Raw genomic sequence first — 13,318 nt, forward strand, 5'->3', positions numbered from 1 at the left:
TCAATGCTGGTGAATTATTGTTGGACACTTAAGCGGGAAGCCTCAGACACTGAGTACAAATGAAAATCATTAACAAAATATTTTTAACTTAGTTGAACTATTGCAAAGCTTCAGCACCATTATGCAATTAAACACATTATATTCAATAAAAGTTAATTTGTTGTTTCTCCAAATTCCTACATGATACAAGTAGTCTGAAATTATATTTGTGTTCAGCTTCAAGCAGTCTATCATAAACAAAAAAACAATTCTGAGCAAGCAACACTTTTGAAAAAATTTGTTGTCCAGTGTAGTCATTGTTCAGAAGAAATATATTAACTAGAATATCTAATAGTTTTGTAAGCTGCCCGCTAATCGTCACCATGTATCACCAACACCATCTTGTAGGACTTTGTCAAATGGTGCAAGCTGAATCATCTGCAGCTCAACATCATTAAGACAAAGGAGATAGTGATGACCTTTAAGAAGACTAAACCTGCACTGATCCCTGTTATTATTAATGGTGAGGATATGGATGTGGTGAGGATGTGGCGGGTGCACCCGGATGACAGACTGGAGTGGAGCACCAACACAGAGAGAAGTTGCCTCTACTTCCTGAGGAGACTGAGGCCCTGCAGAATATGCAGGCCTCTCCTTCACATGTTCTACCAGTCTGTTGTTGTAAGTACAATCTTCAATGCTGTGGTGGACTGGGGCAATGGCATCAACATGGGTGATGCCAACAGGGTCAATAAACTGATTAGAAAGGCTGGTTCTGTTACAAGAGTCAAACTAGACAAACTGGAGACTGTGGTAAAACAAGGTACCCTAAGGAAAATCCTGGCAATTCTGGGCAATGTTTCTCACCTTCTTTGTGCCACCTTGACTGAATAGAGGAGTACTTTTAATCATAGACTAAGACAACCGTGCTGTACCAAAGAGTGCTATATGAAGTCATTCTTACCCTTGGCCATTGGGCTCTATAATGAGTCAACCTATTGCCAGGAAAGAGATGACCCCCTACTGTTGATTAGTTGAGGGAACTTTTTTTTTATTCATAGAACCATAGAAAACTTACAGCACAATACAGGCCCTTCAGTCCACAATGCTGCACAAAACATGTACTTACTTTAGAAATTACCAGGTGTTACCCATAGCCTTTTATTTTGCTAAGCTCCATGTACCTATCCAGGAGTCTCTTAAAAGACCCTATCATATCCGCCTCCACCACCATCGCCGGCAGCCCATTCCACGCACTCACCACTCTCTGCATAAAAAACTTACCCCTGACATCTCCTCTGTATATACTTCCAAGCACCTTAAAACTGTTCCATCTCATGTTAGCAGTTCAGCCCTGAGAAAAAGTCTCTGACTATCCACATGATCAATGCCTCTCATCATCTAATACATCTCTATCAGGTCACCTCTCATCCTCTGTTGCTCCAAGGAGAAATGGCTGAGTTCACTCAACCTATTTTTATCTGCAATTTGAGAAGGATAAGGGCAGCTCGGAGGTGTCAGTGTTGCAGATGAACAGGGGAAACTATGGAGCCATGAGGGAGGAGCTGGCCAAAGTTGACTGGATGGATAGCCTAGCAGAAAAGACAGTGGAACAACAATGGCAAGAATTCTTGGGAATAATGCACAAGGTGCAAAATCAGTTCATCCCCTAGAAAAGGAAGGATTTTGGGGGGGGGGGGGGTTGGGGAAAGGGGCCACAGTGGTTGACAAAGGAAGTCAGAGATTGCATAGCACTAAAAAAAAAGGAAATATGACAGAGCTAAGGTGAGTGGGAGGACAGATGATTGGGAAGTTTCTAAGGAGCAACAGAACTTAACTAAAAAGACAATACGGAGAGAAAAAAATGAGGTACAAACGCAAGCTAACCAGGAATATAAAGGAAGATAGCAAAAGCTTTTTTAGGCATGTGAAGAGAAAGAAGATAGTTAAGAGCAATGTTGGGCCCTTAAAGAATGAATTGGGTGAAATTGTTATGGGAAACAGAGAAATGGCAGAAGAATTTAATGAGTACTTTAGATCTGTTTTCACTAAGGAAGACACAAGCAATCTCCCAGATGTATGGATGGGCCAAGGACATAGGGTAACAGAGGAAATGGAACAGATTGACATTAGGAAGGAAACGGTGATGAGAAGACTGATGGGACTGAAGGCTGACAAATCCCCAGGTCCAGATGGTCTGCATCCTAGGGTACTAAAGGAGGTGGCCCTGGAAATTGCGGATGCATTGGTAATCATTTTCCAATGTTCTTTAGATTCAGGATCAGTTCCTGAGGATTGGAGAATGGCTAATGTTATCCCACTTTTTAAGAAAGGAGGGAGGGAGAAAACAGAGAACTATTGACCTGTCAGCCTGACATCGGTGGTGGGAAGATGCTAGAGTCCATTATTAAGGATGAAATAGTGGCATATCTAGATAACAGTGATAGGATTGGGCTGAGCCAGCATGGATTTACCAAGGGTAAATCATGCTTGACTAATCTGTTGGAGTTTTTCGAGGATGTAACCAGGAAGTTCGACAGGGGAGATCCAGTGGATGTAGTGTACCTCGATTTTCAGAAGGCATTTGATATGGTCCCACATAGGAGATTGGTGGGTAAAATCAAAGCTCAGGGCATTGGGGGGAAGACATTGACATGGATAGAAAATGGGTTGGCAGATAAAAAGCAAAGGGTAGCGGTGAATGGGTGTTTCTCGTAATGGCAGGTGGTGACTAGTGGGGTGCCCCAGGGCTCGGTATTGGGACCACAGCTGTTTACCATTTACGTCAACAATTTGGATGAAGGCATTGAAAATAACATCAGCAAATTTGCTGATGATACTAAGCTGGGTGGCAGTGTGACATGTGATGAGGATGTTAGGAGAATTCAGGGTGATTTGGATAGGCTTGGTGAGTGGACAGATACTTGGCAGATGATGTTTAATGTGAATAAGTGTGAGGTTATCCACTTTGGGAGTAAGAACAGGAAGGCAGATTATTATCTGAATGGTGTAGAGTTAGGTAAGGGAGAAATACAAAGAGATCTAGGAGTCCTTGTTCATCAGTCACTGAAGGTGAATGAGCAAGTTCAGCAGGCAGTGAAGAAGGCTAATGGAATGTTGGCCTTTATTACAAAGGGAATTGAGTACAAGAGCAAGGAAATCCTCTTGCATTTGTACAGAGCCCTGGTGAGACCACACCTGGAATGTTGTGTACAGTTTTGGTCTCCAGGGTTAAGGAAGGACATCCTGGCTGTAGAGGAAGTGCAGTGTAGATTCACAAAGTTAATTCCTGGGATGTCTGGACTGTCTTACGCAGAGAGGTTAGAGAGACTGGGCTTGTACACGCTGGAATTAAGGAGATTGAGAGGGGATCTGATTGAAACATATAAGATTATTAAGGGATTGGACAAGATAGAGGCAGGAAATATGTTCCATTTGCTGGGAGAGTCCAGTACCAGAGGGCATGGTTTGAGAATAAGTGGTAGGTCATTTAGGACAGAGTTAAGTAAAAACTTCTTCTCCCAGAGAGTTGTGGGGGTCTGGAATGCACTGCCTTGGAAGGTAGTGGAGGCGAATTCTCTGGATGCTTTCAAGAAGGAGCTAGATAGGTATCTTATGGAAAGGGGACAAGGCAGGAACCGGGTATTGATAGTAGTTGATCAGCCATGATCTCAAAATGGTGGTGCAGGCTCGAAGGGCCGAATGGTCTACTTCTGCACCTATTGTCTATTGTCTATTCTCATAAGGTATGCTGCCCAATCCAGGCAACATCCTTGTGAATCTTGTCTGCACCCTTTCTATGGCTTCCACATCCTTCCTGTAGTGAGGCGACCAGAACTGAGCACACTGCTCCAAGTGGGGTCTGACCAATGTCCTATCTTGCTGCAATGTTACCGCTCAACTCCTAAACTCAATCCCATGGTTAATGATGCCTTCTTAACCACAGAGTCAACCTGCACAGCTGTTTTGAGCGTCCTGTGGTCTCGGACCCCAAGATCCCTCTGATCCTCCACACTACCAAGAGTCCTACCATTAGCATTATATTCTGCCATCATATTTGACCTACCAAAATGAACCACCACACATTTATCTGGGTTGAACTCCATCTGCCACTTCTCTGCTCAATTTTGCATCCTATCAATGCCCCGCTGTAACCTCTGACAGCCCTCCACACTATCCACAACATCCCCAACCTTTGTGTCATCAGCAAATTTACTAACCCATCCTTCCATTCTTTCTTACTTCTCTTCTAATATTTAAATAACTGTGCAGTTGTAATGCTACTGTGACACTGTAATTTCCTTTGGGATCAAAAAAGTATCTATCTTTCCATCTTTCTATATATAAGGAGCTAGATGAGCTTTGTAACACTTGGGTGTGTTATTTTTATTAAACACTATTTTACAGTTGAATGTTTCAGTTTTCCAAACTCATCTTGAAACATTGCTGTGGCATCAGCCAATAACTTTCTTAGTTCATTTTCAGCTTACTCTGTTGCAGGGATGTGGCATGAAAATGGTGGATAAATCTAGAATCAAATTATAGTTGTCTCAGCTAATCACTCCCCCACAATACTGTCCCTCCTGTTTTTACCACATAAAAATCCAATGTGGCTCATTGGTAGTTGTATTTCACTTTTACAACTGTCATTCCCACAGGTTTTATCATTTCTCCAATATAAGTTCTTAGATGGATATCTGCAGTCTTCAGTTCAGAATTTTTGAAGTTCTGTTCAAACTCATTTTGTATAATAACTTAAAAAGCCGAGTCAGCATCCAATTCAATTTGCTGTTCACTTCTGTCGTAAGCCGTATTGCTTGCTTCTTGTTAGTTTTCACATTGTAAATCTCAAAGCTACTCAGTCCAGTGTCACTTTCATCATGGTCAGATTTTTCATCAACAATATGCAGGTAGGTGCTCTTTTTGAAACTGCATCTAAACTTTTTATCCTTTTCTCTTCCCTGTGCATCCCATTTATATATGTCCGCCTGACATGTTCTTTGTATGTGTCCTACTTTGTTGCATCTTCTACAAGTTTCACTTTTTAACCAGCAGTGACTTTTTGTATGTAATCCCCTGTCACAACAGAAACACAATGTGTTCAGCCAGGCAGGTTTCTGTTTAGACATAGCAATTTTGTTCAACTTCACTTTTAGTTCTGACTTTGCACCTCTGGTTGCTGTTTCCATTGGTAGAGTGATTTCAACTGCTCTTTTAAGTGTAAGTTTTGTTTTAATTAGGAGCCATTTTTGAATGTTTTCTTGTAAGCTTCCACAACTAAATGATTTCTCAAAGCTTCATAAACACAAGAAATTCTGCAGATGCTGGAAATCCAAAACAACACACACAACTTTGTTTATTAATACACTCAGTGCATCGTTATGCCCATTACTGAACTGAGAACGCTTAAACAATTTCTTCATTTCAACCATGAATGGAGACACCTTCCTTTTGATTCCACTTATAAAACCTAAAGTGATCCGCAATCTACAATGTTTTCAGTTCTAAGTGTTGCTGCATTATGTTTATGATAACAGCAAAGCTCATTTCAGCTGGTTTGTTTACAGCAAACTGTCACCTATTTCAGTCAGAAAAACTAGCACTCACTTTTCATTGGCTATTTTGTTTGCTTCAAAATACTGCTCAATTTGTTCAATCTTCAGTGTATATTACTGAAATATTAAATATACGCAAGCTTTCTTTCCTTCCTTTGGGTTTTGAATATGTTGTAAATGTTCTTTGGAAGAGGTGTATAAGATGTAGTGTAGTGTATATGAATTTCAGCAAGGCTGAAATAAGGTACCCCATGCAAGTTTTATTGAGAAAGTAAGGAGGCATGGAATCCATTGGGACATTGCTTTGTGGATCGAGAATTGGCTTGCCCACAGATGGTAAAGAGTGGTTGTAGACAGGTCATATTCTGCATGGAGGTCAGTGACCAGCGGTGTGCCTTAAGGATCTTTTCTGGAACCCCTACTCATCGTGATTTTTTGTAAATGACCTGGATGAGGTATGGAGGGATGGGTTAGTAAATTTGCTGATGACATAAAGGTAGCGGGTGTTGTGGATAGTGGGGAGGGTTGTCAGAGGTTACAGCAGGACATTGATAGAATGCAAAACTGGGCTGAGAAGAGGCAGATGGAGTTCAACCCAGATAAGTGTGTGGTGTTTTATTTTGGTAGGTCAAATATGATGGCAGAATATAGTATTCATAGTAAGACTCTTGGTAGTGTGGAGAATCAGAGGGATCTTGTGGTCCGAGTCCATAGGGCACTCAAAGCTGCTGCGCAGGTTAACTCTGTGGTTAAGAAGGCATACAGTGCATTGACCTTCATCAATCATGGGATTGAGTTTAAGAGCCAAGAGGTAATGTTACAGCTAAACAGCTAAATAGGACCCTGGTCAGACCCCACCTGGAGTACTGTCCTCAGTTCTGGTCACCTCACTACAGGAAGGATGTAGAAACTATAGAAAGGGTGCAGAGGAGATTTACAAGGATGTTGCTTGGATTGGGGAGTATGCCTTATGAGAATAGGTTGAGTGAACTTAGCCTTTTCTCCTTGCAGTGGTGAAGGATAAGAGGTGACCTGATAGAGGTGTATAAGATGATGAGAAGTATTGATCGCGTGGTTAGTCAGAGGCTTTTTCCCAGGGCTGAGATGGCTATCATGAGAGTGCACAGTTTTAAGGTGCTTGGAAGTAGGTACAGAGGAGATGTCAGGGTTAAGTTTTTTACTCAGAGAGTGGTGAGTGCGTGGAATGGGCTGCCAGCAACAGTGGTGGTGATGGCTACAATAGGGTTTTTTAAGAGACTCCTGGACAGGTACACGGAGCTCAGAAAAATAGAAGGTTATGGGTAACCCCAGGTAGTTTCTAAACTAAGTACATGTTCGGCACAGCATTGTGGGCCAAAGGGCCTGTATTGTGCCGTAGGCTTTCTATGTTTCTATGGAAATAAATACATACTGCGTTTTCCATTACCTTCTGGCTCCGACGGCTATCAGTGTGATGTTATTACCTTAAAGTGACACAACACAACAGCTTGCTGGCTCTGTAAGAGATATAACATCAAACAGCATCCCACTAACACAATTAACACTCAGTGCGATGATTTTTTATTAACTTGGAGGGAGCTTTTTATTTTATTGGATTTACTAGATTTATTTCAGTTAAATATCAATACCTTTCCATCTCCTGATGTTGCTTCTCATAAAACTTGGAGAAATGGAGTTATCACCAGATCTACTAGCACTAAATGTAACTCCTGATGTGTCCTTACCTACCTGACACACCAGCTCTACAATTTTACTGAGGCTGTTATACTTTCATGATTTCATAATTTACTCGATGAGTTATTATAAAAGAAATCCTGCAGCTAATAAAGTAAAAACTAGCCACTTCCATGATATGAGAAGAACATTAAGACATGCCTATGAATATCTTGTGCACTGCTGATACTGTTTGCTGACTTTGCCAGGTCAGTGTCTCTCTCTACTGACTGGATTTTGCTTTTTTTTACATTCTACTGAGTGCTTATCCCCATCAAAGTTAGTTTTTCTCGTTGCACGTTGCCAGGCAAGAGTTTACATTTGGCCTCAGTCACGTAGAGGCAACAACAGTGTAAATGCCGAATGAAGTGTACTGGATAGGGAGAAATACAAGTGAGTTGCTGCTTCACCTGGAAGGGTTGTTTGGTGTCGAAGGGAACAGGTGAAAGGACAGGCATTGATACTACTGTGATGGCTTAGGAAAATGACATTAGAGGTTGCTGAGGGAAGAAGAATGGATTAAAGACAAAAGGAGTGAATCCTTCAAAATGTTAAATCAGCATTTAATAAAGTGATGGAGAAAAGAAAAGATACATCAGGAGAGAAAGTTACTAAGTATTTGATTTGATTTAATAAAATTTAAAATAGCTTATTGGATTGAATAAGAATAGAAAATAAAATATCTCAAGGTGCTGAAATCCAAAACACAAACAGAAAATGACGGAAACACTCATCAGGTCAGGTAGCCTGTGTGGGAAGAGAAATGGAGTGAAGGTATCAGGTCAAGTAAACCAACTGGGATTTCCAGGGAAAATGCTGGAAGCACTCAATGGGTCAGACAACATCTGTGGAGAGAGGAAATTTGAGTTCAAGTCGTCAAGTCACGTTTATTGTCATTTCGACCATAACTGCTGATACAGTACATAGTAAAAATGAGACAACGTTTTTCAGGACCATGGTGTTACATGACACAGTACAAAGACTAGACTGAACTACGTAAAACACAACACAGAAAAAAACTTCACTAGACTACAAACCTACCCAGGACTGCATAAAGTGCACAAAACAGTGCAGGCATTACAATAAATAATTAACAAGACAATAGGGCAGTAAGGTGTCAGTCCAGGCTCTGGGTATTGAGGAGTTTGATAGCTTGGGGGAAGAAACTGTTACATAGTCTGGTATTGAGAGCCCGAATGCTTCGGTGCCTTTTCCCAGATGGCAGGAGGGAGAAGAGTTTGTATGAGGGGTGCATGGGGTCCTTCATAATGCTGTTTGCCTTACGGATGCAGCATGTAGTGTAAATGTCCGTGATGGCTGGAAGAGAGACCCCGATGATCTTCTCAGCTGACCTCACTATCCGCTGCAGGGTTCTTGCAATCCAAAATGGTGCAACTTCTGAACCAGGCAGGGATGCAACTGCTCAGGATGCTCTCCATACAACCTCTGAAGAATGTGCTGAGGATGGGGGGGGTGGGAGATGGACTTTCCTCAGCCTTCGCAAAAAGTAGAGACGCTGCTGGGCTTTCTTTGCTATGGAGCTGGTGTTGAGGGACCAGGTGAGATTCTCCGCCAGATGAACACCAAGAAATTTGTTGCTCTTAACAATCTCTACTGAGGAGCCATCAATGTTCAGTGGGGAGTGGTCGCTCTGTGCCCTCCTGAAGTCAACAACTATCTCTTTTGTTTTGTTCACATTCAGAGACAGGTTGTTGGCTCTGCACCAGTCCGTTAGCCGCTGCATCTCCTCTCTGTAAGCTGACTCGTTGTTCTTGCTGATGAGACCCACCACGGTCGTGTCATCGGCGAACTTGATGATGTGATTCGAGCTGTGTGTTGCAGCACAGTCGTGGGTCAGCAGAGTGAACAGCAGTGGACTAAGCACACAGCCCTGAGGGGTCCCCGTGCTCAGTTATGGTGTTGGAGATGCTGCTCCTGATTCAGACTGACTGACGTCTCAGGAAGTCTAGTATCCAGTTGCAAAGGGAACTGTTCAGGCCCAGTAGGCTCAGCTTTCCAATCAATTAACATGAGGAAATCTGCAGATGCTGGAAATTCAAACACACACAAAATGCTGGTGGAACACAGCATCTATAAGGAGGAGCATTGTCGACGTTTCGGGCCTGACGAAAGGGTCTCAGCCAGAAACGTCGACAGTGCTTCTCTTTATAGATGCTGCCTGGCCTGCTGTGTTCCACCAGCATTTTGTGTGTGCTGTTTCCAATCAGTTTCTCATTTTCATTTTTAGAATCTTTTTATTGGGACGTAATCTTCTACAGCTATAAAATGATACAAGACTTCAACAAATTAATATATATACAATTAATAAAGTTGAAGAAAATAAAAGTTGATCATAATATATAAAAATGAAAAAAAAATTATATGTAAGAAAAAGAAGGGGAAAAAAAGTACCCCATCTAACTAAGAAAAAAAAGCCCACTGACTACAAAACTGGGGGGGAAACCCATTAGGAATCAACCCCCGGAGCAATACGTCTTACCATCATCTATATATAAATAAAGATAAAGAATCATCAACTACCAATTCATATTTATATAGAATAAGATTGGAAGGAAACCATATAAAATAATTCAAATTGAATGGTAATATTTGACAAAAGAGCCCCATCTTCTCTCAGAATCGAATCGGGGATCAAAAGTTCTACTTCTAATTTTTTCCAAACTGAGACATAACATTACTTGAGAAAACCATTCAATTAATGTAGGAACAGAGGTATCTTTCCATTTTAATAAAATAGCCCTTTTTGCCAATAATATAACAAATGTTGATCTGAAGATGAGATACCCTGAATATAATGCAGAACTATTCTAAATAGAACAGTCAATTTATTAGGTTGTAAATTAATTTTCAAAGCTTTAGAAATTGTAGAAAATAAAGATTTCCAAAACAATTTTAATGCAGAACATGCCCAGAACATATGTGACAAAGTAGCTACTTCAGTTTTACATCTATCGCAGCCGTTGTCTATACTAGGAAATATTTTAGATAGTCTCCCCTTTGTTAAATAATAACGATGAACAATTTTAAACTGAATTAAACAGCGATTGGCACTTATAGAAGACTGAAGTCTCCCAGTCAGGAAGTCTAAGATCCAGTTGCAGAGGGAGGTATTCAGGCCCTGTAGGCTCAGCTTTACAATCAGTTTCATAGGAATGATTGTGTTGAATTCTGAACAGAAGTCTATGAACAGCGTTCGAATGTACGTGTCTTTTTTGTCCAGGTGGGTTAGGGCCAGGTGGAGGGTGATGGCAATGGTGTCATCTGTTGAGCGGTTGGGACAGTATGCAAACTGCAGCGGGTCCAGTGAGGGGGGCAGCAGAGTCTTGATCTGCCTCATGACGAGCCTCCCGAAACATTTCATGATGATGGATGTGAGTGCAACGGGACAGTAGTCATTGAGGCAGGACACTGAAGACTTATTTGACACAGGGACAATGGTGGCAGCCTTGAAGCAAGTTGGAACAGTAATACTGCTCAGGGAGATGTTGAAGATGTCAGTGAGAACATCTGCTAGCTGGTCTGCACATCCTCTGAGCACTCTACCAGGAATGTTGTCTGGTCCAACAGCCTTCCGTGGGTTGACCCTGCACAGGGTTCTTCTCACATCGGCCACGGAGAGACACAGCACCTGGTCATTTGTAGGAGGGATGGACTTCCTCATTGCCACGTAATTTTCTGCCTCAAATCAGGCATAGAAGTTATTCAGCGCATCTGGGAGGGAGGCATCACCTGCACAGTCAGGTGATGTTGTCTTGTAATTGGTGATGTCCTGGATGCCCTTCCACATGTGCTGCGTGTCGCCGCTGTCATGGAAGTGACTGTGGATTCGCTGAACATTTGCACACTTTTCCCCTCTGATGGCCTGGCTTGCTGTTGTTAGGGCTGCCTTGTCACCTGCTCTGAAGTCGGAGTTACGGGTCCTCAGCAGTGCACCCACCTCCGCGGTCATCCATGGCTTCTGGTTAGCGCATATAGTGATGGTCTTGGACAGAGTAACATCATCGATGCCCTTGCTGATGTAGCTGGTCACTGATGCGGTGTACTCCTCTAAGTTGGTAGAGTCGCCATCGGTTGCAGTCTCCCTGAACATGTGCCAGTCAGTGTGCTCAAAGTAGTCTTGAGAGCAGAGATGGCTCCTGCTGGCCAGGTTTTCACCTGCTTCTGAACTGGTCTGGAGCGCCTGACGAGCAGTCTGTATGCTGGGATTAGCATAACAGAGATTTGGTCTGAGTAACCGAGGTGGGGGCAGGGCTCTGCCCAGGACGCATCGGGGATGTTTGTGTAAGCCAGGTCCAACACGTTCTCCCCCCTCGTTGCAAAGTCCACATACTGAGGGAATTTGGGGAGCACGGACTTAAGGTTCGCTCAGTTAAAATCACCGGCAACAATAAACAGACCATCAGAGTGTGCGTTCTGCAGTTCGCTAATAGACCCGTACAGTTCACAGAATGCCTCCTTAGCATTAGCGCTGGGGGGAATGTAGACACTGAATATAAGGACAGAGGTGAATTCCCACGGCAAATAAAATGGTCTGCATCTAACAGCCACACACTCCACTAATGCTGAGCAGTGTCTGGAAACCAGCACGGAGTTGAAACTTCAGGTCAGAAAGCATGTTGACCTGAAACACAAACTCTCGTTCTCCCCATACAGGTGATACCTGACCAGTTTCTTTTTCTATTTCAGATTTCCAGCATCAGCTGTTTTTTTTCCGATAACATGGAAGTAAATCCTTATTCAAGCAGTGGGAAGCACTCAAAGAGTTGGCAGAGAAGATTCAGGACAAAATCAGTTAGTTGTAAAAAAAAAAGTCAGATTCCAGATTTGAGCCACTGAGATGTCACAGAACAACAGGCTCTTTTGTGTAAGATGGAAAAGCTATGTCAGCCTGCTGTTGGATTGTAGGGGCAAGATTAGAAAGGAGTTAAGGAGACACTGGGATGAAAATATTGCCAAATAGCTAAGGATACATTATCAAGACGTAAAGAGTGAGAGGATAAAAAAGCAGATGAAATTTAAACAGAAAATCATTGTTTAATTTGGTGTCATAGTTGACACACACATCAGGACCCTCTATATTACAATACCGGAAACGCGCAGCAGGTCAGACTGCTTCAGTAACTAAAGTTTCAGGGTCATCACCCTGCAGCAGAACAGGGTAAGAGAGAAACAGATGAGTTTCAGATAGGAGAGAAGATGGGGTGGGTGGAGAGTGGGGGAGATGTGTAAGGAAGTGTAAACTAAAGAAAATTTCTCAGATTTGTTGAGACCAGTAAATTAATGTGAAGAACAGATTAAGCTTCTTTGTTTAGCTAATGCATTGCTCATTGTTGGCCCAGCAGTCCCACCTATATATAAAAAATAAACAAAAGGAACACCAGACAAAAATGTCCATTTCTGATACAAACAGAGTGAGTCATCTGAAGTGGGAGGATTGGAGACCTGGCCACTGGGCGTTTTTGTTAGTAAATCACCAAACCTGGTAAAGTGTTACAAACAATCTGCTGGAGGGACTCAGCAAGTGAGGCAGCATGTGCCAGGGGTATGGATGCTTGCCAAGGTTTCAGGACAGAACACTGCATCAGGACCGCTGATGGATAGCAACTCTTCTCGTCTAATTTTACCTCTCAGGGTGGTTGGGTCTTCTTGTAACTTCCTCCTCACTGTTAAGCATGCTGTCCAGGAGCTTCAAAATGTCTTTGCACTCATCTATGCCCTAATCTCAAATACAAAATGCAACGGTTCCAAAACTGCCCCAAAGAAGATGTTTTTAGCAACTGACTCTTATTTTTTAGACCTCAGTTGTGCTAACCAGAATAATTGCAGGACTTTTTCATATGGGCTCTAAAAATCTGCAAGTAGATGACAATTTCTTCACTCTCTTCAGCAACCTTTTCCGTCAGCATATAGAGAGTAAGATCAAATTTACCCTAATGTCTCTTCTGGTTCTCTGTGATTAACTCCCAAACACCTTCAAGTCCAAATTCTTTTCTCTATTTATTTATGATTGACTTAAACGTTCCCCATGCCGAAGGGTAAGATTGCCTGCC

The 13,318-nt window shown here is 42.3% G+C and overlaps 1 long non-coding RNA gene across 2 annotated transcripts in view; it reads right to left on the reverse strand.

Moving 5' to 3' along the window:
- Positions 1-13,318, reverse strand: part of LOC132381922 (uncharacterized) — a 56,204-nt gene that overhangs the window by 21,683 nt on the left and 21,203 nt on the right. The window contains exon 1 of one of the 2 annotated variants that reach the window (XR_009508137.1): positions 6,961-7,032. The exons of the other annotated variant lie outside the window; for it this stretch is intronic. This is a non-coding gene — a long non-coding RNA (uncharacterized LOC132381922). Of the gene's footprint in view, positions 1-6,960; positions 7,033-13,318 lie in introns of those variants that run through there. 2 annotated transcript variants of the gene reach the window in all.

This window comes from Hypanus sabinus, chromosome 27 (assembly GCF_030144855.1).
Source record: "Hypanus sabinus isolate sHypSab1 chromosome 27, sHypSab1.hap1, whole genome shotgun sequence".
Classification (NCBI taxonomy): domain Eukaryota; kingdom Metazoa; phylum Chordata; class Chondrichthyes; order Myliobatiformes; family Dasyatidae; genus Hypanus; species Hypanus sabinus.